Source organism: Primulina tabacum, chromosome 17 (assembly GCF_025594145.1).
Source record: "Primulina tabacum isolate GXHZ01 chromosome 17, ASM2559414v2, whole genome shotgun sequence".
NCBI classification, from domain to species: domain Eukaryota; kingdom Viridiplantae; phylum Streptophyta; class Magnoliopsida; order Lamiales; family Gesneriaceae; genus Primulina; species Primulina tabacum.
The window spans coordinates 7110151-7137778 of NC_134566.1; the positions used below are offsets into that span (position 1 = coordinate 7110151).

General features: G+C 34.5%; 1 long non-coding RNA gene across 6 annotated transcripts in view; it reads left to right on the forward strand.

Moving 5' to 3' along the window:
- Window positions 1-4276: 4276 nt before the first annotated feature.
- LOC142531832 (uncharacterized) overlaps window positions 4277-27628 on the forward strand; it is a 50852-nt gene continuing 27500 nt past the window's right edge. For 2 of the 6 annotated variants that reach the window (XR_012816383.1, XR_012816382.1), the window contains exons 1-3: window positions 5067-6071; window positions 6238-6309; window positions 6527-6652. This is a non-coding gene — a long non-coding RNA (uncharacterized LOC142531832). Of the gene's footprint in view, window positions 6072-6237; window positions 6310-6526; window positions 6653-9611; window positions 9795-9880; window positions 10042-27628 lie in introns of those variants that run through there. The other 4 variants (XR_012816380.1, XR_012816381.1, XR_012816378.1 and 1 more) reach the window with 4 other exon arrangements.

Here is a 27628-nt window from a genome sequence, read left to right on the forward strand (position 1 = left end):
ATAAGGAACCCTTCTACTCCTTGTTGCAACAATCTACTCATAGTCAGAGCAGATACTAAGAGAATCCGAGATCTGGAACCCTTACCGTAGAATTTCCACCCCTCTGTCATTTCTGGTCTGAATCTGACAATCTTGTGAAAACAGTCTACGGTGGCTCTGTACTTAGTCAGCATGTCAATCCCGACAATACAATCAAAATTAGATAAAACAAGTACAACACATTCTAAATCGATCTCATGCCCTTCAAACTGTAGTAAGCAATGTCTAATTGAAGTCACAGATATCAGACCACTACCCAACGGAGAAGAAATAGACACTACCGTAGACAATGACTCGACAAGAAATGCATGTGTCAATGCAAAACGTTCTGATATGAATGTATGGGATGCACCTGTATCTATCAATACATATACAGGATAACCGCAAAGAAAACAGTTACCTGCAATCACATCGTCTGGCGCATCCTGGGCTTGCTCCTCGGTCAGTGCAAACACCCTAGCCTATTGTCTGGGAGGTTGGCTCACTGTCTGGCCACCTCTGGCTCTAGGTTGACACTGTGTAGGCGTGGGCTGGAAGGAATGGACAGACGAAGCTTGCCTCTCAGGCTGAGTCACTGATACTGATGACCCTGCACTCTGAAATCTCTGTGCACCTCTCTGGGGACAGACTCTGGCGAAATGTCCCTGTTGCTTACATATGTTACATCTGCCCATCACTCCTTGACACTGCTCTGTGGCATGTCGGCCTCCACAAGTAGTACAATATACACCTGTCACATCTGTACTCTGGCCAGGACCTCTCTGTCTTGATCCACTGGAGCTCGATGAACTGCTCCCTGCTCTCTTGAACTGTCTGCCCTTTGCTTTCAGAAAATCCTTCTTGCCACTACTACTGCTTCCACTATCAAATCGAGGAGGAGGTGGTGGAAACTGTATGGCAACCGGTGGCGGTCTCTGACCCTGAACACTATAGGAAGCTCCTCGCTGCCTAATCAGAAAAAATGTTGGGTCGCCCCGTGTTCATTAGGGTGAAAATATCCGGATTCAAACCATTTATGAACTGATCGGCAACTGCCTCATCATTCCCTGCTACGTGAGGTGCAAATCGAAGCAAGGACAAGAATTTGGCAACATACTCCTCTATGTTCCACTGGCCCTGTCTCAAGTTGGCGAATTCGGCCCCTTTGTCTTTTCGATAGGAGACTGGAAAGAAACGTTGATAAAATTCATCTTTAAAGACTTTCCAAGTAATATCAATACCTCGATGTTCTAAGGCTCGTTTCGCCGTTAGCCACCAACTCTTGGCCACTTCTTGCAATTGATGCCCAATCAGCTTCACCCTACGTTCATCTGTATAGGCAAGTGATTCAAATAACATCTCTATATCATCCAACCAGCTTTCGCAATCCGCTGCATTCTCTGTGCCTTTCAAAGTCGGGGGATGGAATGATTGAAATCTCTTCAATAAGGTTTCCATAGGTGTAGCTGTAACATCCATCTGAGCACCTGACGTACTACCCTGTTCTGGCACTTGCCCTGCAGCTGGTTGTGGTATCCTTCTAGGCGGCATAATCTGATTATCAAACAGATTATGATACAATCTATACAATCTGTCTCAGCCCTCCTCTGATCATCTACCTCTGATCCAGAATCGGTTCTGATTCAGTCTTTACAAGTACATGCTGTAACTCAATTCAGATAACAATAACAACATGTAATAGGGAAAGCAATAATTCATGCTAGCACATCAAAAGCAAGGAAGAAGACTCGATCTACCCCGCTCATTCTATTCTATCTCAGTCTACAAAACCTACCTGGCTCTGATACCACCTGTTGTGGAAACCCGGGCTCTAACTCAATTCTTTTCGGGATTAATTGTATCTTTATTCAAAATGTGGGTCAAATTTTTCGCTTTTTAACATTAATTCAAATGTAAATACTAAGCATAATATCTTTCTTTATTTAATTACAACACATATAATATACATTTCATGCTTTATTACAAACACATCACTAATGTTTAATACAAACCATAAACTACGAGTAGTACAAATCTAATACATCACTAGTGATCTTCTGCGCCCGTAGTCACCACGCTATCTTTATCTCATCTCTGACGTGACCCAGATCCTGCCCCACCTGTTGTTATGCACACATACAGACATAACAACAGCCGGAAACCCCGGTGAGAACAAATCCCAGTATAAAACATGTGTACATGCTGATACGAAATCATAAATCATGCATGAAAGCAATAACAATGGCTCCATAGTCTATGAAACCGATCTATCTAAACATGCAATTCAACTCAAATCATGTCTTGACTTGAATCGACTCTACTCTAGGGATCCCGGTGTGAATAAGACGTCACTATCTGTCACCTACCCTCCCAATCGGGGTAACTGTACGTCTTATTCCTAGACTTCGGTCATGTCTGTATCGAATGTCTACAATCGGAGTGAATAAAATCCGAAGCGTCGATACCACCGAACATCTAGTTTGGCAAGTCTGCCAATGACTCTCCTATCTCAAAGGCTTGAATATAAATCTCTAACAAGACATCATCATATCAAGAGCTTTGAATATAAATCTATAAACAAATCAAATTCATATCACAAGATAAACAACAATTCTAGTATGTGATTTGGTTGGGAAACTCAAATTGAATCTCATTTGAGTTGTATCTTCCCCAAACAAAACATGAATTATACCTTTCGTCACACACAATTTCTGTCGTAGTCGAATTCTCGAAGACGAATCTGTTAATATCAAATCTGAAATGGAAATGTTGATACATATTCTATCAATCTCTAATCTCAATCAACACATATCCAATTCAATACTTGACATCGGTACCATTTGACGGCATAACGACGTAATTTCTCAATACCGGTCAATCCAACTCTCACATATATCAACAATTCATAAGCCTCAACTCCTAATCATCATCATAAGCATATGATAGTACTCAAAATCTGCATAACTTAACTCTAAACATGCTGGAAAATAGTTACAATAGCATACAACGTCCGTTCTTCGATCCGGTTGCGTTTTTACGATGTCAATAATCTCAAGAACATATAATTTCAATCATATCAATCTTTCCTCAACTTTCACATTTCAGAACATGTTGAAATTTAAAGATACTTACATCCTCTTGTAGCCTTTGAAGAGAGGAGCTTAAAACCGAAATCGGATTAAAGTTTGGATGTATGAATCTTTCAAAATCACAATTTAAGAGCCTAAGAAAAGTGAAGCTTTCTCTAGAGTCGTTCGGTTCTTGCTGATGAATTCAGGAAGAATGAAACAAATCCATATATATATATGTTGCATGGCTAAGAACACATGGCTCATCCTTTGGAGTACACGTCTCGCGCATATGCGCGACATCACCCGCGCATATGCGCGAGATCTACTGGTCTCGGCAATGCAAATCTTAACACCTCGCGCATATGCGCGCTTCATCTCGCGCATATGCGCTAAAGCTTCTGGAGGTTTGACGCATATGCGCGCCTTATCTCGCGCATGTGCGCCAATGTCTCTGGACGTATCGCGCATATGCGCGCCTTATCTCGCGCATGTGCGCCGATGCTTCTGGAATTGTCGCGCATGTGCACGCATTTCTTCGCGCATGTGCGCCATCTGTTCTGTCCTATTTTGAATATTTCCTCATCTCATCTCACTTAATACTTCCCGTTGCATGTCATGCATACTCATATCTTCCGAGTATCACATCAATGAAGACTAATAATCTCAAGCCTTACAACACGTCTACGTTTATGCTACTACATTCAAGTTTCAAGTATGTTTATGCTATTACGTTCAAGTTTCAAGTATGTATGCTCTATTTTAAAGATGCATGTGACTTTATTACGTATTACTTGTTACTTCCAGTTTATACATGTTGAGTCTTTAGACTCACTAGACTTGATCGATGCAGGTGATGATGACTTTGAGGAGACAAGGGGTGAGGACCAATGAGCCGGCTTGGACTGAGCAGGAGGCTAAACCCGACGACCGCCCATGTTTTTAAGAAATTATGCAATGTTTCAAATAATCTGATTTCACGTTATTGATTACGATATTTAAACAAGTGTTTTTAGCAAACTTTATTTGTGATCTTTTCGTTGCAAATATTTTGAATGATCATTTTATTGTTATCTCAATTTGAAGGTTTCTATTTAATTAAGAATATTTTTATTTTTTCGCAAATTTTAAAGTAGTTTAAAAGTACGATATGTTACATTCTAAATCATTAAGGCTCTTGAATTTGCGGTTCACAAGTTAATTAAAGTAATATAAAAATGGTGTAGACCTCATTAGAGGTTGGGGCATCATTTCATATATTCATCCATCATCTCTGCACCCCAACCAAAAAAAAAAACAAAAAATGTTGTTAAAAATTGTTTATTTTCTGTGTTCCTTGATGTGTTGGTCGTGAAGTTCATAAGATTTACTTGCTCTTTTTGTTCCCCATTGTTTTTCATTCAACCAGGTTGCCTTGAAGGTTAGTTTTAATCAAAAAATGGATTTTTTTAACAAATCAAATATTATGCATACCTTTCTTCAATTCTGTGTTTGACATATTTACGTGTGCTCAAGGGTGTGGTGTTGCGACGGATTTACATGATAATGATCCCGATTATCATGGGATTTATTGATATCTTACGCATGCTTATGAGCCTGATATATTAAACATATACTGAAGCATATAAGTTTGTGATAATCACATATTTTCTCTTCTCTACTCAACCAATTATTTCTTTTACAAAAATCCATCACGCTCAGATACTTAAACATGTTAGTTTGTGACTTTTTTCCCTCAATCTCTCCCGTTGTTGTTGGTTTCGATTTACGAATTATTTTACGAGCTATATCGGTAATAGGTGGTTGTAAAATTGTGCTTCTCTTATTCTTCTTGGAACCAAATTGAATCCAATAAAACACGAAATCAATTTTTTATATGTCTGATCCATTGCAATGGTAAGATCCATTGTTTTAAACTTTAACCCACATGTGCACATATTGGTAATATGTGGTTGTAAGATTGTGCTTATCTTTTTCTTCTTCGAATCAAATTGATTTCAATAAATCACGAATTGAATTTTTAATATGTCTGAATTCGACAGTGAAAATACAGAAATCGGACGAAACAATGAGCAAGGGACACGGTCTACTCTAAGATTTCGGCAACAAAGCATAAGGTTTCATTTATCGAAAATTCACAAAAAATTGTTTCCTATTTTTCCCAAGTCACACGATTTTTCCTTTTCACATTTTCTTTGATGAAAATTATCAGCTGAAACTAAAAACAACTAATTGTTCTATTTTGTATTCATAAATAACTGTAAACGAATCGCAGGAGACAAAAAAATTATGTGACGGCCCTAAAAGGTAATGGTTATCTACTCACTTTTTTATTTCCTTTATTGTTATTAATTTTGTCTTGGTTTATGGGTTATAATGAAAATGGTTTGCAAAAGAGGCGTAGATTTAATGCTTCCTTGCAATTAATTCATTTCGGTATAATATCTATTCAATTTATTGATGTTGTTCAAGGTTTCCGTTATATATTAATGGTTTTTGATGTTATGCAAAGTTTGAACCAGTTGGCACAAATCTTATTCATGTTTCCAGAATAGTTTATCCAATTAAAACATGTTACCGTCTTCTTCCATCAACTTTCTTCAATGTATATCGATGTAATGCTGGTATATTCATGTTGTTGACAAATCTGTTATTGCATTTCTTTAAATATTTTAACTTAAACATGTCGAGACCAATATTTAATAGTTTTCTTCTAAATATTGACACATATTTAAATAATATTTAGCTTTAATGTCTTCTCCTCTACACGTGCTACTACTCATACCAATCGTAATGACAATAAAAGGCGTCAATTAAACACAGCGCGACGACGAGCACAAAGACAATTAATGACACAAGCTGAACGACAAACAACTCTATCCCGACGTCGGTCAAACTACCAAAGACGTATAAATAGAAGTGCACATGCTACATATTCTGATGAATCCAACGTTGACATGACAGATCTTACTACACATTTGAATGGTATGTTATATAAAATATGTATTGCTTCCTATTTATCATTCAGTATTTTCATTTTGGTTCTTTTAATAATATATAACTCAATCACCCATTCTTATTTATATTATTATTTCATAAATTTATTTTTTTATTCTACTACAAACATATAACGCTCTTATACATTTTTCAGTTCCCCTCAATAACAATTTGGCTACGACTACCACATCACATGCAATAATGGAAACTTCTTCAAATCAAGGTGGTATATTACATTTACAATGTTTAAAGTCAAACGATTTTAAACATTTCTTTTATATATTATATTATACGATATGCATGACAATATTTGATACTAAATCCACATGTAATAAATAAAATTATAATATTGTATTTATTTATCATCATCATTTAACTATTTTTATTTCTAATAATTTGGACAACCAAATAATCAATTATTTGGCATTCATTTTTAATGTCAGAAATCACCGCAACTACGATTGGAAAAGTATGTCGTATACAGACAATATCTTATCAAACATTGACATCAAATTTCGAGCATGGGAGTACTAGCATATGTCAACGTCTAACTGATTTAAATCAGCAAGGTAATCTACTAAATTCAAATACTCCTTTTGACGTAACATGTACCATTTTTTTCATTACTTTGTATTATGTCATCTATGTATAATATAACGCACCTGAAATCAACATATAACTGCATGATATATCAATGTCGAAAATAACATAATTGTTAGGGCTCATAAACACCATTTACATAGACATCGATATCGAAATCTAGCAAAAAAATTCAATAATAGTCAACATAATGGTTGATGGAATTCGTATAAACCAACAATTTGTCTATATTGTCAAGCTGTACTTTTTCATAATGAAACACCTAAACTGTGCCGAAAAACTGACCGCCAAAATTAGATGCTATTTCATCTCCAATTGTATTGCAACAATTGTATGATGAAGACAACAAACAAGGTAGGTATTTCATGTAACATATAACGGCATATAATCGCTTAAAATCAAATAATTGAAACACAATATGTCGGATCAATACGTATTACTTTGCTACATTAATTGTTTCACTACATTTTCTATTTGTGACATACATATGTATGAATTTTTTTGTTAAAAACATCTTTTTATTGCTTTTGCCATCAATTTCTCCTCTCAATTTCTCCATATATTATTTAATGACTTTGATAAAACTCCATCAACCAGGTGATTGATTTTTATTTTTTTAATTTAATTTTAAAAATTTTATGAACAAATTTTTAATCAAATAAGAGTTTCAAAACTTGATTTAAAAATAAACTAGGAAGCTACCAACATGACATAAATTCTTTAACATGGAAGATATAATTTGAACACATTGTACATTTTGTTAATGTCTTATTTTCAGAGTTTTGTACAAAAAATTTAATCTATTTAAAATAATGATTCTCATTTTCGAAAATTAATATACATATGAATAATATTGTCTCATAATATGGTATATCTTTTAACTGAAAAATATGAAATATATGACCTTCTCACTATCGTTTATATGCATTTCACAATTCCAATTAGGACTATCCAACGAGGCACATGCGTTGCGTGTGTCATTAATATATGAGGCTAATATATTAAAATTTCATTATATTACAACACTTTCACACCAAAACATTTTGGTGTCATGAATATTTTTTGGAATTTTTTCAATATACAGTAAATATCGTCAAATGTTTTGAACATAGACTATTTTTAAAAGAAGGTTTACAAATAAATTAGACCAATAAATTTCACTATACAGTTTACTCATTCAATCTTCCAACAACTATTTCTTTTTTAATTTGTTAGTTTGAAGATTAATTTGAATAATATTGCAGGAAATTAACTTCAGTGAAAACAATGTCATTACTAACATACAACGATATCCACGTCCACGTCGATATCGTAACCTAGCAACAAATTTCGGTGAAAGGGGGATAAATTATCGTTGGCAATTGTCTGACCCCAAGAATTTGTATGCATTGCCATGCTCTATTGTTTCATGGTGAAACATCACAATTTTGCTGTAGAAATGGAAGTACAAATTTGGATCATATCCCTTCTCCTATTGAATTGCAAGAGTTGTATGCTGCGGATAATGATGAAGGCAGGCATTTTTGGCAGTTCATAAGGGCATACAATCATGTTTTCTCTTTTACATCTATGACTGTAAGGCCCTGGCCCTGTCCTCAGACCCTGCAATCACAGTTCCTGGACTCAGACCAGCTTGCACTTACTCATCGGACTTCTCCACGCCAGGAAAGTGGAGTTTGTGCCTTCTCAGGATTCGACCCCTCAACCTCCTGGCATATAGGTATATTGGCTACAATCTTGGTAACCACTTGAGCTATATGCCGGGAGGTTGAGGGGTCGAATCCTGGGAAGGCACAAACTCCACTTTCTTGGCGTGGAGAAGTCCGATGAGTAAGTGCAAGCAGGTCTGAGTCCAAGAACTGTGATTGCAGGTTCTGAGGACAGGGCCAGGGCCAGGGCCTTACAATAAAAGGCACCTTTTATTGTAAGGCCCTGGCCCTGTCCTCAGACCCTGCAATCACAGTTCCTAGATTCAGACCATCTTGCACTTACTCATCGGACTTCTCCACGCCAGGAAAGTGGAGTTTGTGTCTTCCCAGGATTCGACCCCTCAACCTCCTGGCATATAGGTATAATGGCTACAATCCTGGTAACCACTTGAGCTGAGGGGTCGAATCGTGGGAAGGCACAAACTCCACTTTCCTGGCATGGAGAAGTCCGATGTGTAAGTGCAAGCTGGTCTGAGTCCAAGAACTGTGATTGCAGGGTCTAAGGACAGGGCCAGGGCCTTACAATGAGAGTCAACTTAGATGAGTCCTTAACAACTAGAACACCTGGAATTTACACATTTCGGGCCCATGGATCAATATATCACTCGATTTGAAGTCTTCTACCAAATGAGAATTATAGGCCAAGGTACATGCAAATGTGGATTTTAGACACAGATCATGATATAGACAATAGGCTTCATGAAAATCCAAAACTAAGGCAAGATATGCTGCTTAAGATACAAAACATTCTTGATCAACACAATCCATTTTTTTACGTGTTTCGACAAATTGGCAAATGTCAAGACATACCTAACTGTAGGCTAATAATAAGGCAACAAAAACCTAATGAACATCAATATAGTTTACCAACAACATCTCAAGTAGCAGCTGTAATTGTTGACAACGAATTTAAAGAAACTTTGAGCAGTCAAGATATTACTATACAAGGTATCGGTGGAAATCTTATCAGCATTTAAGATGTAGTTTGCTATTATGATCCTCTGCAATATCCACTCCTTCTGCCATATGGTACATATGGTTGGGACATAAATAGCAGAAATATCAATGGTACCTGGTTAACATGCTTAAATTACTATGCGTATATGCTACAGGTTAGTGAAAAAACATTGTACTTTATGCTACAGGTTTTTAATTAAAAACAATTTAAAACTTACATATACACCTGTACTCATACAATGTAAATTATCTTCTTATTCAGATACGAGAAAATTCACCATCTCTGCTACTTAAAGGAGGCCGTCTACTTCAACAATACGTAGTTGACAATTATGTAAATATTGAAACACAAAGACTACGATGTATACGTTCAATCAACGTGATATATGTTCTGAATTTTACAAAGGATTGCAAGATTGTTTACATGGAGGTGAAAATAATGCAGGTATGATAACTTAATAATTAAAATATTAATTTTCAAAACATATATCGCAACTTACAAATTATACATATCTCATCAATGCATAATAGGAAATGTTGGTACCAGAATCGTTTTGCCATCATCTTTCGGTGGAAGCCCACGTGATATGTACCAATGTTATCAAGATGCCATGAATTTAGTACAAACATATGGAAAACCAGATATAATGCTTACAATGACATGCAATCTGAATTGGAATGAGATAAAATATCAACTACTGTTGCGACTTTGATTGTTGCACTCCCAAGAGCAGGTTGTCCACAAGTAGTATAATTCGGTGAGTCCGAATATCGTATCCACAGGGAAGCTAAGGTAATTACAAGTCCACTACAATGTCTTTTTGTTTTTTTTTTCTTTTAATGGTTTGAACCTTTAATTGATAATTTTTAATTGTTCAAATTTTAATTTAAGTAATTGAGATTAAAGGATCCACTCTTGGTATTTTAATAAAGTTAACATTAATTAACATTATTGAAATCCACTTAATAAAATGGTTCCAATATATATTAAATAATCATATTTATATTATGTTATATATTATTATCTTATAAGTATATAATATATATCAAAACTTGTAAATGTTGTCGAGTATTTATTGTGCTATATATATATTTGTAAACACTAAATCAAGGTTCCCACTTTAAATGGTTGGTAAAACCAAACAAACATTTAAATGGTACCAAGAAATTAATATTATGATATATTCATATAAAATAAATCAAGGCATCCACCTTAAATGGTTGGTAATACCAAACTAACATTTAAATGGTTACAAGAATTTAAAGTAAATATAGCAACAATAAATCAAAACTCCCACTTATAAGTAGGGTATAATAATATTTAAAGAATAAAAATAATATAAAAAATAAATAATGATTAAATAATATAAAACATAGATTCTTATCTTTTAATAACCTTATTATCATGTCAAGAGTTTCACCTTTTCATCTCAACTTTGGGAAGTTAGCTACTCATTATTCAAAGTGTAAAACTTTGAATATGAATTTAACATGCTAATTATATTTAAATGAAGAAATAAAGGAAAAACAAAGAGAGAAATACTATGAACTCAAAGGTTTGTTCATAAAATGAGGAATATCTCAATATATTACAATGCACCCCTATTTATAGCCAAATTTGGGGAGACAACCACAAATAAAATATTATTTTTTACACATAAATCTTCATTGGTGTTCCAAGAAATTAATATTTTAATACACATCACTTTTGAAAATCTTCCCATCCGAATTTTCTTCTCCACATAAAACAAAACATGTAGATATCTGAGTTGTTTGAATTGTGGTATTTTTTTTAACCATTTGAGCAAGTAATTTGAGAGATATGCTCAAAATGCTAGAGCATGATAAAACTGTCACTTCTTTGATAACTTTATTTGTTATTTAATTTGATCCCACTTGTGAGAAGATTTTTATCTCATGCTTGCCACCAATATTGTAGATATTAACATCAACTTTCTTCAGGTCCAAGAATCATCTTAATCCCATTTGCAACGCCAAGGTTATTCTTGTTTTATCGAACCTGTAAAAAATAGTAAAAACCTATAATTACACAACAACTTATATTTTATACAATTTATTATAAAACATATAATATTTAAGCATTTAATAAAACAAAAACAATAAATTTTTATTATAAAACATTTATTTAATATACAATTTTTTATCTTTATCACACTCCCCAACCAGCTTATTGCTAGTCCCTAGCAATTTAAGCGTTAAGAGCAAAACAAAACATATTGATTAATTTAAATAGAAATGTAATCAGAACTATCCAAGTGTTTAAATTAAATTTGAAAACTGTCAAAGTTATATCAAGATCATTATAATTATAATTTATGAAATAATCTGAACTGATCAATTCAAAGCTTATTTTCAGGTAGTTAAATGTACATGGCCTTCAGAAATTCCTAGTAAGAGTCTCAACTCCATATCCTCACAGGTTAATAAGTGTTTCAATTTATGGGAATGATTTCTCTCATGGAGTTGGAATACAGATAAATGCTCAGGAAAATGGTTTACAGAATGCAGACAGACAAATGAGCCAAACTAATCAAAAGATAGGAAATCCATTGATTCAAAATCCAGTTGTTCTTATTATATATTTTTTCCTGATCTTTTTTTTTACATCATGGAATCAGACTAAGTTTATGTTTCTTGACCACATATTTATTTAGTTTGTACAATGTATTTCTCTCTTTCTTTCTTTCTTTTTTCTTTTTTTATTTTTATTTTTATGAGAGATAAATGGGTCGCAGCATATAACTTAAAAAGCTCGCAAGCTGTTTTCTCAATCCTCTCCACTCACTCACAAAATATGTGTGAGTTTAAAATTTTTAGGCACTTTTATCAGGTATATCTTGGGCCATATACTTTAATAACTGATTTTATCACAATGGTTAATCATTCAAAAAGAATTCATAAATCATATATTTATAGTGATCAAAATATTAAAATTGACTTTTTTTTAAATAAAAATTTAAACATCCTTAGATAGAATATTACAATTTCTAATCTAAACCTTTCAAACATGTAATGTATGATATTTTTGCAAAAATTACTAAGATACAAACAATAAACATGTTTTTATTTTAAAATAATTTTTTTAATTACGTTTGTTCTCCTCCCAGCCAGAATATGACATTGTCCCTAATGTCAAAATAACTATTAAAAAAGAGTACTTAATGAAAGAGATATCACATGGAATTTTATTGAAAATAACAAACTGAAACAAACGCAAATCAATCCACGATTTTTGAATTAATGATCCAACTTTCTTTTCTTACTGCTTGATTGCGACCAATTGATATTTGTTATCATCGGATCAGGCTTATGAACAAAAGCTTCCAAATCATCAATTAGTTGGTCGGCAGTCGAAGCACATATGAGCATCCGTCATAAATTTTCTGAAATGAATTCTGTTCCACTGCTTTATCAAGAAATGTCAACAAACTGTCATAATAATTATTGATATTCAACAAGCCCACAGGTTTATTATGGATATTAAGTTGTGCCCAAGAAACAGTGTGAAAAATTTCTTCTAATGTACCAAAATCACCTGGTAGTGCGATAAAAGCATCAGAATTTTCAATCATTTTGGTGATTCTTTTATACATAGAAGAAACTTTTAATTACTTCCCAATCGTAACAACTGTAATATTTCCTTCAGCTAAAGCTGTAGGAATAATACCCAAAACCTGACTACCTCCAAGATGAGCAGATATTGAAATAGATCGCATTAACCCAATATTACCTCCCCCATATACCAAGTGCATTTTTCTCTCAGCCAATATCTTTCCAAGATTATTCGCTGCTTCTACAAATACTTCATTTTTTCCAGGACTCGACCCACAAAATACATAAATATTTTTCAATGTTTGTGCAGAGGATCCAACCATGTTTTTACTTTCTTTTTGGTCTGCGAAAATAGAGAGAAAGATGAGAGATTTTATAGGGATAATATGTTATCATGACAAAACTATGGGTCATAGCTGTAAGCAGAATAAACAATAAAAATAATAATGAAACACATGCATATAAACAGTAGTGTGATTGTGGCTCACAATTTTCCTCTGGTTTTACGTCCAGAAACGGCTTCAACGCCTTCTATGAGTCGAGGATATGCTTCCCATCTAATTTTCTTATAAATTGGCAAACAGGGTATTTTTTAGTCGGATTCCCAAGACTATGACGCTCATCTTGAAATTGTTTCCACAAACGGAGAAGTTCAATATGCACATGTCCACTAGAATGCGTCTCAAGAGTCAATAAGATGTTATCTAAAGACTCCTTACTCAGCCCATTCTTAATGAAACCAATTTTATCTTCTCTGTTATTGGAAACACATCCTAAAGATCTGCATCGTTTGTCACAAGTCCATCTTGCACACTTATGACAAACCCCTAACCTTTTGGCCCTTCGTTTTTTCGCATAAGTGCTTTTTCCTAATCCAGGCAAATACCGAATGAGCAATGATTGTGGAACTTCTCCTCCTAATCAGACCTTAGCTTCTATTACAAGACGAATATATTCTGGAATTTCTTTTTTCATTAGCAATCTCAATCTTTCACACCTACCTGCATAAATTTTTCTTAGAACATTTTCAGAAATAGAGGGAAAATATTTACAAATTTTTGAGAGATTTTCATCCATTTTGAAAAGAAAAAAAATGATTTTTTTATTTTATTTTTGTATGAGAAATTGTGGGAAACTGATTTAACCGACTATGAGAGTCACGGAATACCGTTATCCGCCATTTAATCGGGAAAATAAAAAGATTAAGGAAACTTGAAATAAAAACAAACAAAATTAAATGCAACATAAAAATTTAAGGATCAGAAAGGGAAATAAACTCTTCTTGAAAGATTTCATTTCTAAAAATGGTTTAAGCCTTTGTCCGTTTACTTTAAAAACATCACCATTTTTAGGATTTTCAATATCCACAGCTCCATAAGGATATACATGCTTTACAACATATAGGCCTGTCCATCTTGATCGTAATTTTCCTGGGAATATGTGAAGTCGAGAATTATAAAGCAAAACTTTTTTACTGATCTCAAAAGATTTTCTAAAAATTGTTTTACCATGAAATAATTTGATTTTTGCTTTATAAATCCTTGAATTCTCTTACGCATCATTTCTGAGTTCATCAAGTTCATTAAGTTGCAATTTGTGCAATTTGTTGCAATCATCCATGCTTGAATTAAAAGTTTTGATCGCCCAATAAGCTTTATGTTCCAATTCCACAGGCAAATGACAATGTTTTCCATAAACCATCCTATTAGGAGACATATTCAATGACGTTTTACAAGCTGTTCGATATGCCCAAAGTGCATCATTAAGTCGCATAGACCAATCTTTTCTATTTGAGTTAACAGTTTTTTTCCAAAATTTTCTTTATCTCTCTATTAGCTAATTCAACTTGTCCATTTGTTTGAGAATGATAAGGAGTAGTTATTTTGTGAGTAATACCATATTTTTTCATTAATGAAGCAAATGGTTTATTAACAAAGTGAGTTCCACCATAACTTATCATGGCTCGAGGAATCCTCCGCATGCTTTTGAATGACAAAATTTAATGACACTACTTACCTCATTGTAGGGTATGCAACATCGAAAAATTTGATCTGGACAATACTTGAACAGATTCGGATCATCCCAATAAAAGTTTTTTACCTCATTCAAAAATTTTCTTTTATCTTGGGAACTCCATTGTGGTGGCATTTTTCCTGTCACAAGAAAATTTACTATGTTATCAAACCAAGGTGTAGTAGTAACTGAAAATAGATGTTCATCAGGAAAATTATCGTTAATTGATATCATTTCACAAGATGATCCTGTTACTAGTCTCGATAAATGATCGGCTACGACATTCTCGGTTCCGTTTTTATCTTTGATCACAATGTCAAATTCTTGGAGCAACAAAATCCATCGTATCAATCGTGTCTTTGCATCCTGTTTGGTCAAAAAATATCTAATAGCATAATGATCAGTAAACATAGTAGTCGTTGATCCAATCAAATAAGAACGAAATTTATCTAATGAAAATATTATAGCAAGTAGTTCTTTTTCAATTGTGGAGTAATTCATTTGAGCATTGTTTAAAGTTCTACTTGCATAATATATCACGTAAGGCTTACCGTTTGTTCTTTGACCCAGTACTGCACCGACTGCATAATCACTCGCGTCGCACATGATTTCAAATGATAAAGACCAATCAAGAGGTTTCATGATAGGAGCTGATGTTAAATGTCGAACGATTTTATCAAAAGCATTTTGACATTTTTGAGTCCACTCAAATGCAGTGTCTTTTGTTAAGAGGTTACAAATGGGTTTAAAGATTGAACTAAAGTCCTTTATAAACCTCTTATAAAATCCAGCATGTCCCAAAAATGAGGGAATTTCTTTAATGGTTTTTGGAGGGGGTAAATTGGCAATGACATCAACTTTGACTTTATCAACTTCAATTCCACGAGATGACACGACATGTCCCAAAACAATCCCAGAAGTAATCATGTAATGAAATTTTTCCCAATTTAAAATAAGACCTTTTTCCTCGCATCTTTTTAAAACTTTTTCCAAATTTTCAAGACAATTATCAAATGTATTCCCAAAAACAGTTAAATCATCCATGAAAATCTCCAAACAATTTTCAACCATGTCGCTAAAAATGCTTAGCATACATCATTTAAATGTTGCTGGGGCATTGCATAATCCAAATGGCATCCTTCTAAATGCAAATGTTCCAAAAGGACATGTGAATGTAGTTTTATCTTGATATTCGAGTGCAATGGGAATTTGATAATAACCTGAATATCCATCAAGAAAACAGTAGTATGGATGACCTGCTACTCTTTCTAAAATTTGATCCAAAAATGGTAATGGAAAATGATCTTTTCTAGTGGCGTCATTTAATTTTCTATAATCAATACACATCCGCCAACTAGATGTGACTCGCCTTGTTAACAATTTGCCTTTTTCATTTTTTATCACTGTGATGCCAGATTTTTTTGGAACTACTTGTGTAGGGCTTACTCACTTACTATCAGAAATAGGGTAGATAATCCCAACATCAAGTAGTTTGAGAACTTCAGTTTTCACAACATCTTTCATGTGTGGATTTAATCTCCTTTGTGGTTGTTGAGATGTTTTTGCATTTTCATTTAAGTGAATTTTGTCAGTGCAAATTAGTGGATTAATGCCCTTGAGATCTTTTAGTGTCCAACCAATTGCATTTTTATGTTTTTTAAGCATATCAACTAATTTACCTTCTTGATCACTTGCTAGTTTGGAAGAAATTACCACCGGATATGTTTCATCTTCTCCAAGAAATGCATACTTCAATTCTTCTTGCAAGGGTTTTAACTCCAATATGGGTGGTTCGTCTTTGTTCTCATATTTTGCCTCAAATTCTTTCTCTGATCCTAGTAACGAGTGATACCTGATAAAATCATAAAGATCAATTTCAATATTTTCTTTAACAGTTTCAATTGAACAAATATCTAATTGATCACGAGTACTCCCTTCTTGAATGTTTTCTTCCACGAGTTTCAATAAGATTTTCATCTTCACTTTCATCTCCTTTGTCATGTGGTTGCTTACAAAGATTAAAAACATTAAGCTCCAAGGTCATGTTACCAAATGACAACTTCATTATTCCATTCCTGCAATTTATAAGAGCATTAGAAGTTACTAAAAATGGACGACCCAAAATTACAGGAATTGCATTACAAGCTTCGATAGGTTGTGTATCTAAAACTATGAAATCGACAGGATATACAAATTTATCAACTTGAACCAACACGTCTTCTACCATACCTCTTGGCACTTTAACAGATCTATCGGCCAGTAAAAGTGTTACCGGAGTAGATTTTAACTCGCCTAGATTGAGTTCTTGATAAATTGAATATGGAAGTAAATTCACACTAGCTCTAAGATCAAGCAAGGCTTTCTTAATCTTTCGTTTTCCAATAATACATGAAATAGTAGGACAACCAGGGTCTTTGAATTTCAAAGTATTATTATTTTAATGATTGCACTTAGTTGTTCGGCTAAAAATGTTTTCTTTTTCATATTCAATTTTCTTTTCACAGTGCAAAAGTCTTTCAAAAATTTTGCATATTATGGTACCTGTTTTATTGCATCTAATAAAGGAATATTAACTTTTACTTGTTTAAAAATATCATATATATCAGAATTCAAATTTGATTTTTTTGTATTTTTCAATGCATGAGGAAATGGTGGTGATACTGTCTGTTGAACCTCCTCTTCGAAAGTTATGGGTTCAACTTCCTTACCCTTTGGAGTTGATTTATCATCATCTTCACAAGTTTCAAGAATGGATTTTTCCACAACCTTACCACTTCGAAGGGTAATAACAGATTTTACCTAATCCATTGGTTGAGTTCCAGAAGTTCCAGTTTGTGAATGATGATCCTTGGGATTAGGCTGTGGTTGTGAAGGAAATTTACCTTTTTCATGAACATTAAGTGTAGATGCAAATTTAGCAAGAGTATCTTTCAAATCTGTTGTGGGGACCCGGACGCTAATCATCATCTTAATCATCTTTGGGATTTAATTATCAATTAAGATAAACAGGATCTAAAAATTTTTCTTTTTTTAATGCGAAAGGTAATGGAATCAATCTATTATACAAACCAATATAATAATACAAATCTTGTACAACATGCTTCTAGTGCAAACTAGTCTAAGGTTTAACTACTAAATTTCAAGTATTAAACCAAGTCTACAATAAGTCCGGAATCACCACTCTAACTCATCTTCTCTCATCATCTTCTTGACCCCGATCCTGTCCCACCTGTTGTCATGCACACATACAAAACAAGACAACAACCGGATACTCCGGTGAGAATAAATCCCAGTATAAAACATGTATACATGCATATACACAATATAAATCATAAAGCATATTATCATGCATAAAATTCATAACAATAGGTTTCATAGTCTAGGAAACCAAATCAAGATAAGCATGCAGTAACAATGGATTCCATAATCTCTGAAATCAAAATAAAATAAGCATGCAACTCAATTCAATTCATATCTTGACTCGACTCGACTCTAACTCTAGGGATCCCGGTGTGAATAAGACGTCACTGTCTGTCACCTACCCTCCCAATCGGGGTAACTGTACGTCTTATTCCTAGACTTCGGTCATATCTGTATCGAATGTCTACAATCGGAGTGAATCTGATCCGAAGCGTCGATACCACCGAACATCTAGTTTAGCAAGTCTGCTAATGACTCTCCTATGTCAAATGCTTGAATATAACTATATAAACAAGTCATCGTCATATCAAGAGATTTGAATATAATTCCATAAACAAATCAATCATATCAAAAGGTAAACAACAATTCTAGTATGTGATTTTGTTGGGAAACTCAAATTGAATCTCATTTGAGTTGTGTCTTCCCAAAACAAAACATGAATTATACCTTTGTCTTCCCGGTCTGACGAAGACAAAGTCTTGTATTCCAATCTGTCCATATCCAAATATGATAATGACAATCATATAAATACCATATCAGTATATAACTCAATTCAAAACATGTTCTGATCAATACTCAAATCGGTATATAATCTGATCCATGTCTGAACAAGGTACAATTTAATTCATATCAATGAGATCACGATACAATCGAAATCATTACTGAATCTGATCAATATCAATCTATTGATGTTTCGACGGCATAACAATACAGTCATGATAACCCCGTCTATCTCAACATCACAGATATAATACCAGAATTCATAACTAGTATCAGTACAACTCATAATCTGAATAATAACACAACTCTGATATAGAATCTCAACTAATTCAACTCTGAAATTCATAACAATTTCATAAACAGTCTATTCTTTAATCTGACTTCAGTTATACCATGTCTACTATAGCAGAAACATCATATCTAATTCATATTCAATTCTGACAATATCATAAATTCGAATCATGTCTAAACGTAACGAAACTTTCGTCCTTGTATAGCTCGTAGCGAGAGGATCGAAGAACTGTGCTCGGATTTAAATTCTGATAACTGGTTGGTGTAAAATCTCAAATCTAGCACCACATCAAACTTGGAAGATTTTTGAGGGAATTCTCGTTTCTTGCTTCAGGAAGAATGAGGATTTGGTATATATATATATATATATATATCACATTGCATGTACGGCACATGGCTGAATGTGCTTACTGCACGTCTCACCGCGGGTGCGGTACTTCTCACACCGCGGGTGCGCTAGGCGTACTGATCATCATCCTAAATTTCAGAAACAGCGACCGCGGGTGCGCTGCCTCTACTGGTACAACACCGCGGGTGCGGTCTGTCTAGCACCGCGGGGGCGCTCAATCTTCAGTAGCACTTTCATACCCTACAGGCCATGCACCGCGGGTGCGGTCTTGTTCGTAGCGCGGGTGCGGTCTCGACTTTATGCAACCCTTCATAATCTCATTCAGTACCTCTCATTACATGTCATGCATACTCATATCTTCCGAATATCACATCAATGAAGACTAATAATCTCGAGCCTTACATTTCTCCCCCTCTAAGAAATGATTTCGTCCTCGAAATCGCAAGTAATCAATTCAGACATCTCAGAAGGAATGTATACAGAGTTTAGATCAAAACTCATGTCAATGAATCCATTCTGAAATCTTAATCTCATATCAGATTCTGTCTTTCAAGGAATATTTCTAATGCTCTGTCGACTTTACTGTATATGCAACAGTAGAATATTTTTCGTTCTAAATTTTCTTCCTTTCACGGATCTCTGATTCCAGACCGAAGTAGTCATTCAAGAAGCATAAAATCATAATACCACTCGAAACCATTTAAATCGAATCAATCGCAAAATACTGGCTATACAACATCCGTATATACCAATCAACGGCTCATACCAAATCAATATCATTAGCTGATATCAAATCTGTTTATCCCAGTCAAGGATATATTAAATTTTCGTCCCCAAATACCAATCGTCATCCTCCGACGTTGGTGTATTAAGTCTGTCTGGTCTGAGCTATCTTCATTCTCTTCTGAATTAGCTACATTTTCTTTGTCATATCTCTGACCGTATCAAAACTTATCTTAGGTATCTCCGAGATGTTATTCTTATACCAAAGAAATCTGCAGTACTCACTGTACAATGTATCGTCTGTAACTATTTCATTATCCATCTGGTTATCTGATGACTATGATCGTACAATAATTCACACAGCGACCATATGTCATATCAACTGGTGCTAGCATCCAGCACTATAACTCCATAATTATCTTCTAATACCTGGATAGTACACTCTGGCTATCTGTCAGTCTGTGGATAATATTTGAATGAGTTCATGGTACGTTCTGTCACAATTACAAACTCAATCAAAATCACAATCCGATATAGTCTAGTTCTACATTCTGATCAATCTGGCCATTTCTTTGACATCGATCTGTGTCATTTGGTCATGTTTGTATGTTATCTTGTACAAACTAATAGATATAGATTGAACAATCTGTCAATCATAATCATATCATATCATAATCTAGAAAGTATTGCAGTGGTCTTATTATGAAATTCATCGAAATATACTCCCCATGTCTAGTCAAGAATATACAAATTCTGTAATAAATCTTCTGATCTCTATCTTTCTATCTTCATTTATTGGCGGTTCAGATATTTCAGTACAATTCTGCCAACATTTCAGCATAAATTCTGCCATGACTGATTTAATCTGTCTATATCAAAATTATCTGTTCGAATTATCATATACTTTCTGTTACCTAAACGACTACTGAATCCATTTCTGTGCGCTTCTGACCCTATCTGTCATTTTCAATTCGAACTATTTGGTACAAAAAAATCAGTTAATAATATAAATTAAAGAAAAATACCTACCTGGTATTCGGTTCTGACTATCGATATCAAATTCTATTGTACAATTCTGAAACATTTGGCATCACGAGATAATCATTCTCATACAATAAAATTCACATATCTGTCACTCTGATCGATGTTCTGCTCTGATTATCGAAATTAAGTTCTGAAAATTCTGATTAAATCTCTGAACTGCCGTAATTCTCGAATTCAGCTCTAATTCGGTTTGAATAATCTGTATCACATACTGACTCAGAATGACAGTGCTATCAAATCAGATTCATAATATCAATAATCTATACTGATCTAGTGAGTTTAGTAAACTCATAAAACGGCAATTCCTGGCAATATTGTCAATTCTGACTAATCAATCACGTCTTCATGTCGTTTTGATCAACTGCTATGTATCATCTGCAAATATAATATGTCCTCAAACAATATAAGTTGTCTCAAATATTGTGTTAGAACAATAACAATACTCAGGCAGACACAAAACAACAATCGTATACGAAAATCTGTCAATTCAGACCAAACATAAATTTCTGACAATTCTGACATTTCTGAAATTTCTGATATCGGTATTATTCTTATCTACTGATCATGATCTCAACTGTGTCAAAATCAATCAGTATACTAACTTCAGATATCGCATATTCTGAATACCATCTGTTTCAAGCATGATTCATATCTGAATAATATCTGTATACAATATTCACAGTTCTCAGAGTATTCAATACAATCTTCAGATATTCGATTCAATCAATCAGATATTACAAATATATCAAAATGTCATAGATATAACGAGCATGAAATCATCAGAATATCTCTGAACATACTGAAATATGCCACCGAGCAACACTAAATCAAATGTAACTCCTGGTCGGTACTCTTCTACTGATCTTTTAATTATTTCACTTCATTCAGTGATATTCTGCACATTCAATATCATTCTGTACTGAGTTCTAATAAAACAAACAGTACCTGATCTCATTTCAATTCTGAAGTCTATCTTTCAATTCGAGGCAAATCCAGAATCTCATCTGGACAACCATCAACCACTCGTACATTATTGGCAAATCTGCCAATTCTAGGCTCGATTTCAGTATATCTACTGAATACATAAGGATACCATCTGCTCTTTTCTGTATTAATCGAGTCATAAATAATACAGATATCAAAGGAATTCTAAATCTAGAATCCTTACCGTGAAATCTTTACTCATCAGCCATATCTGGTTTGAATTCTATACTCTCCTGAAAGGAATCTATAATAGTTCTGTACTTGTTCAGCATATTAATATCAATAATGCAGTCAAATCAGAAATACAAGTACATCATAATCTAACTCGACCTCATTCTCATCTTACTGTAGTATACAATATTTTACCGAAATCTCTGATATCAATCTTTCCTTCCCAAAAAGTAAGGGAATCAATACTACAGCACAATCAGACTCAACAGATACAGTATATCTCAATGCAACTCAGTCAAAGATAATCGTAGGGGATGCATTAGTATATATCGATACCTATGCAATATAATCATAAAAGAACAGTACCTGCCACTATATCATCAGGTGTGTCCGGTGTCTGTTCCTCAGTCTTCTGCTCCTTAAAATCTTCGGGAATTTCTCTGAGGACAAACTCTAGCAAGGTGTACCCGCTGTCTACAAATACGGCAACTACCAGTCACTCCCTGGCATTGCTCTATGGAATGTCTCCCTCCGCAAGTTCTGCAATACACTCCAGTATAACTTGGGCTGGAACAACTGGAGCTAGACGAACCACTCAGTCCGCTCCCTAACTTCTTGAATGGCTTCTTTCGAGCTTTCAGCAAATCTTGCTTTCCACTCGTGCTGTCGCGATCAAATCGGAGAGGGGATTGCTGTGTCTGGGGTTGCATCGCACACACCCTTTTTAGTTGTCTAATCAGACTTGCCTCCGCTCTCTTCTCTTTACTCAAGGCATCAGCAAAATGGTAAGGTCGTTGCATATTCATCAATGCAACTATCTCTGAATTCAATCCTCTGATAAACTGATCCGCTACAGCTTCATCATTCCCAACTATATGAGGAGCAAAACGCTGTAGAGTAGAGAATTTAGCAACATATCCTTCAATATTCAGTTGACATTGTCTCAAATTCTCAAACTCTGCTTTCTTGTTCTCCCGGTACGAAACTGAGAAAAATCTTCGATAAAATTCAGTTCTGAATATTTCCCACGAAATCACTGTACCTCTCTGTTCTAACATTCTTTTACTTGTAATCCACCAACTTCTGGCAGCTTCTCGTAACTGGTGGAATATCAGTTTAATTCTCTGCCCATCTGAATAATCAAGTAAATCAAACAGTATTTCTATGTCATCAAACCAGTTCTCACAATCTTCAGACGTCTCGACCCCACTCAGAATCGGCGGCTGAAATAACTGAAATTCTTCCAACTGTATTTCCATCTGAGTTTCTGAAACATCTATCTGTTCAGTTGAAGTACTACCCCTTTCTGGAATTCTCCGTGGAGGTATATCTGCTTATCAAAACATTAGTACTCAAATACTACAAATCTGTTCCAATCTTTCTCGGATCATCTTACTGCTGATCATGAATCAGATCTGATTCATACTCAATAATACATAATACCAACTCAAATCAGATAATCAGGTAAACATGTATTTCAAAGCAGTAAATCATAATATCATGCTAGCACACACAATGTAAGTCAACATTAAAATAAATCTCATGCTAGCAATCACATGCAAGGAAAGAAAACTCACTCTACCCCGCTCATTCTCTTCTATCTCAGTCTAAAGGATCTATCGCTCTGATACCACCTGTTGTGAGGACACGGAAGCTAATCATCATCTTAATCATCTTTGGGATTTAATTATCAATTAAGATAAACATGGTCTAAAAATTTTTCTTTTTTTAATGCGGAAGGTAATGGAATCAATCTATTATACAAACCAATATAATAATATAAATCTTGTACAACATGCTTCTAGTGCAAACTAGTCTAAGGTTTAACTACTAAATTTTAAGTATTAAACCAAGTCTACAATAAGTCCGGAATCACCACTCTAACTCATCTTCTCTCATCATCTTCTTGACCCCGATTCTGTCCCACCTGTTGTCATGCACACATACAAAACAAGACAACAGCCGGATACTCCGGTGAGAATAAATCCCAGTATAAAACATGTATACATGCATATACACAATATAAATCATAAAGCAAATTATCATGCATAAAATTCATAACAATAGGTTTCATAGTCTAGGAAACCAAATCAAGATAAGCATGCAGTAACAATGGATTCCATAATCTCTGAAATCAAAATAAAATAAGCATGCAACTCAATTCAATTCATATCTTGACTCGACTCGACTCTAACTCTAGGGATCCCGGTGTGAATAAGACGTCACTGTCTGTCACCTACCCTCCCAATTTGGGTAACTGTACGTCTTATTCCTAGACTTCGGTCATATCTGTATCGAATGTCTACAATCGGAGTGAATCTGATCCGAAGCGTCGATACCACCGAACATCTAGTTTAGCAAGTCTGCTAATGACTCTCCTATGTCAAATGCTTGAATATAACTATATAAACAAGGCATCGTCATATCAAGAGATTTGAATATAATTCCATAAACAAATCAATCATATCAAAAGGTAAACAACAATTCTAGTATGTTATTTTGTTGGGAAACTCAAATTAAATCTCATTTGAGTTGTGTCTTCCCAAAACAAAACATGAATTATACCTTTGTCTTCCCGGTCTGACGAAGACGAAGTTTTGTATTCCAATCTGTCCATATCCAAATCTGATAATGACAATCATATAAATACCATATTAGTATATAACTCAATTCAAAACCTGTTCTGATCAATACTCAAATCGGTATATAATCTGATCCATGTCTGAACAAGGTACAATCTAATTCATATCAATGATATCACGATACAATCAAAATCATTACTGAATCTGATCAATATCAATCTACTGATGTTTCGACGGCATAACAATACAGTCACGATAACCCCGTCTATCTCAACATCACAGATATAATACCAGAATTCATAACCAGTATCAGTACAACTCATAATCTAAATAATAACACAACTCTGATATAGAATCTCAACTAATTCAACTTTTAAATTCATAACAATTTCATAAACAGTCTATTCTTTAATCTGACTTCAGTTATACCATGTCTACTGTAGCAGAAACATCATATCTGATTCATATTCAATTCTGACAATATCATAAATTTGAATCATGTCTAAACGTAACGAAACTTACGTCCTTGTATAGCTCGTAGCGAGAGGATCGTAGAACTGTGCTCGGATTTAAATTCTGATAACTGGTTGGTATAAAATCTCAAATCTAGCACCACATCAAACTTGGAAGATTTTTGAGGGAATTCTCGTTTCTTGCTTCAGGAAGAATGAGGATTTGGTATATATATATATAGATCACATTGCATGTACGGCACATGGCTGAATGTGCTTACTGCACGTCTCACCGCGGGTGCGGTACTTCTCACACCGCGGGTGCGCTAGGCGTACTGATCATCTTTTAAAATTTCAGAAACAGCGACCGCGGGTGCGCTCTGTCTTGCACCGCGGGTGCGCTGCCTCTACTGGTACAACACCGCGGGTGCGCTCAATCTTCAGTAGCACTTTCATACCCTACTGGCCATGCACCGCGGGTGCGGTCTTGTTCGTAGAGCGGGTGCGGTCTCGACTTTATGCAACCCTTCATAATCTCATTCAGTACCTCTCATTACATGTCATGCATATTCATATCTTCCGAATATCACATCAATGAGGACTAATAATCTCGAGCCTTACATCTGTCATGGTTTGAGCAGTTTGAGTATTGATAGACTATTGCTTTGCAATGAAAGAATTCAATATATCTTCCAAGATCCTTTTAGGTGGAGGAACATAATGTGCATAATTTTGAAATTTTTGTTGATTTTGGAAATTTGGTTGTGAAAATTGTGCAGCATTATCATTCCTCCAACTAAAATTTGGATGATTTCGACAATCTGGATTATAATTTTGGATTATAATTTTGAGAAAATGGTTCAAAATTTGGCTTTTTGAAATTGTTCAAAATATTGTCTTGTTCATGGAGACATTCTTTAAAAGAGGGCAAAGTGGGACAATCTTTTGTAGAATGATCACTTGTATCACAGATGTGACACGCAATTTCTTGAACATATTTTAATTGACCATTCTTTTCCAATTCAAGTGTCTCAACCTTTCTTTCCAAACAGGTAAATCTAGCTTGGAGATCATGGTCATCTTTGTGGGTGTACATAGCTCCACCAGATGTGGGAGATTGAATCTTGTTTGATAGTTTGATTGTACCTATAGTGTCCCAATTTTGAGCATTTTCAGATAATGAATCGAGATACTCAATTGCCTCGTTTGGATCTTTATCTTCAAATTTTCCATTACACATAAATTCAACCATTTGCCTATCTTTAGGTGTTAAGCCTTCATAAAATTGAGAAACAACTCTCCAAATTTCAAAACCTTGATGTGGACAAAGATTAAGCAATTCTTTGTATCTATCCCAACACTGATAAAAAGTTTCTCCTTGTTTTTGAGTGAAAGTGATGATTTGCCTTTTGAAAGAATTTGTTCTATGAGATGAAAAAAACTTTTTCAAAAATTGTTGTTGCAATTCATCCCAAGTTCGAATGGATCCCGATCTAAGATTTTGTAGCCAAGTTTAGCTTTATCTTTTAAATAAAAAGGAAAAAGCTTAAGTCGAATGGTGTTTATGCTACAATTTAGATCATTATATGTGTTGCACACTTCTTCAAACGCTCGTAAATGCATCTATGGATTTTTAGAATCTAAGCCATGAAAATTGGGTAAAAGTTGGATAATACCATGCTTAAAATTGAAATGAAATGCATCAGGGGGAAAAAAACTAGACATGAAGGTGCACTAGTACGTGTAGGATTCATGTGATCTCTAAGTGTTCTTCGTCTATCATGATCATGTTGAGATTGAATTTCATCTTCATTTTCTTGGATGGGTTCTTCCGCCATTTTTTGTAAAATAAAGGGTTATTTCGAATGAGTCGACCACTAAGTGTACGTGTTCAAATGCTCATGCAAATGCAAATGCATAAGAACAAAAACACACAAAAGCAATAAAAATTCAAATAAAGAAAAATAAACTATAAACAAAATTAAATAGACTTCAAATTAAATTATACTTCCCCGGCAACGGCGCCAAAAATTTGTTGCGACTTTGATTGTTACACTCCCAAGAGCAGGTTGTCCACAAGTGGTATAATTTGGTGAGTCCGAATATCGTATCAACAGGGAAGCTAAGGTAATTACAAGTCCACTACAATGTCTTTTTGTTTTTGTTTTTGTTTTTT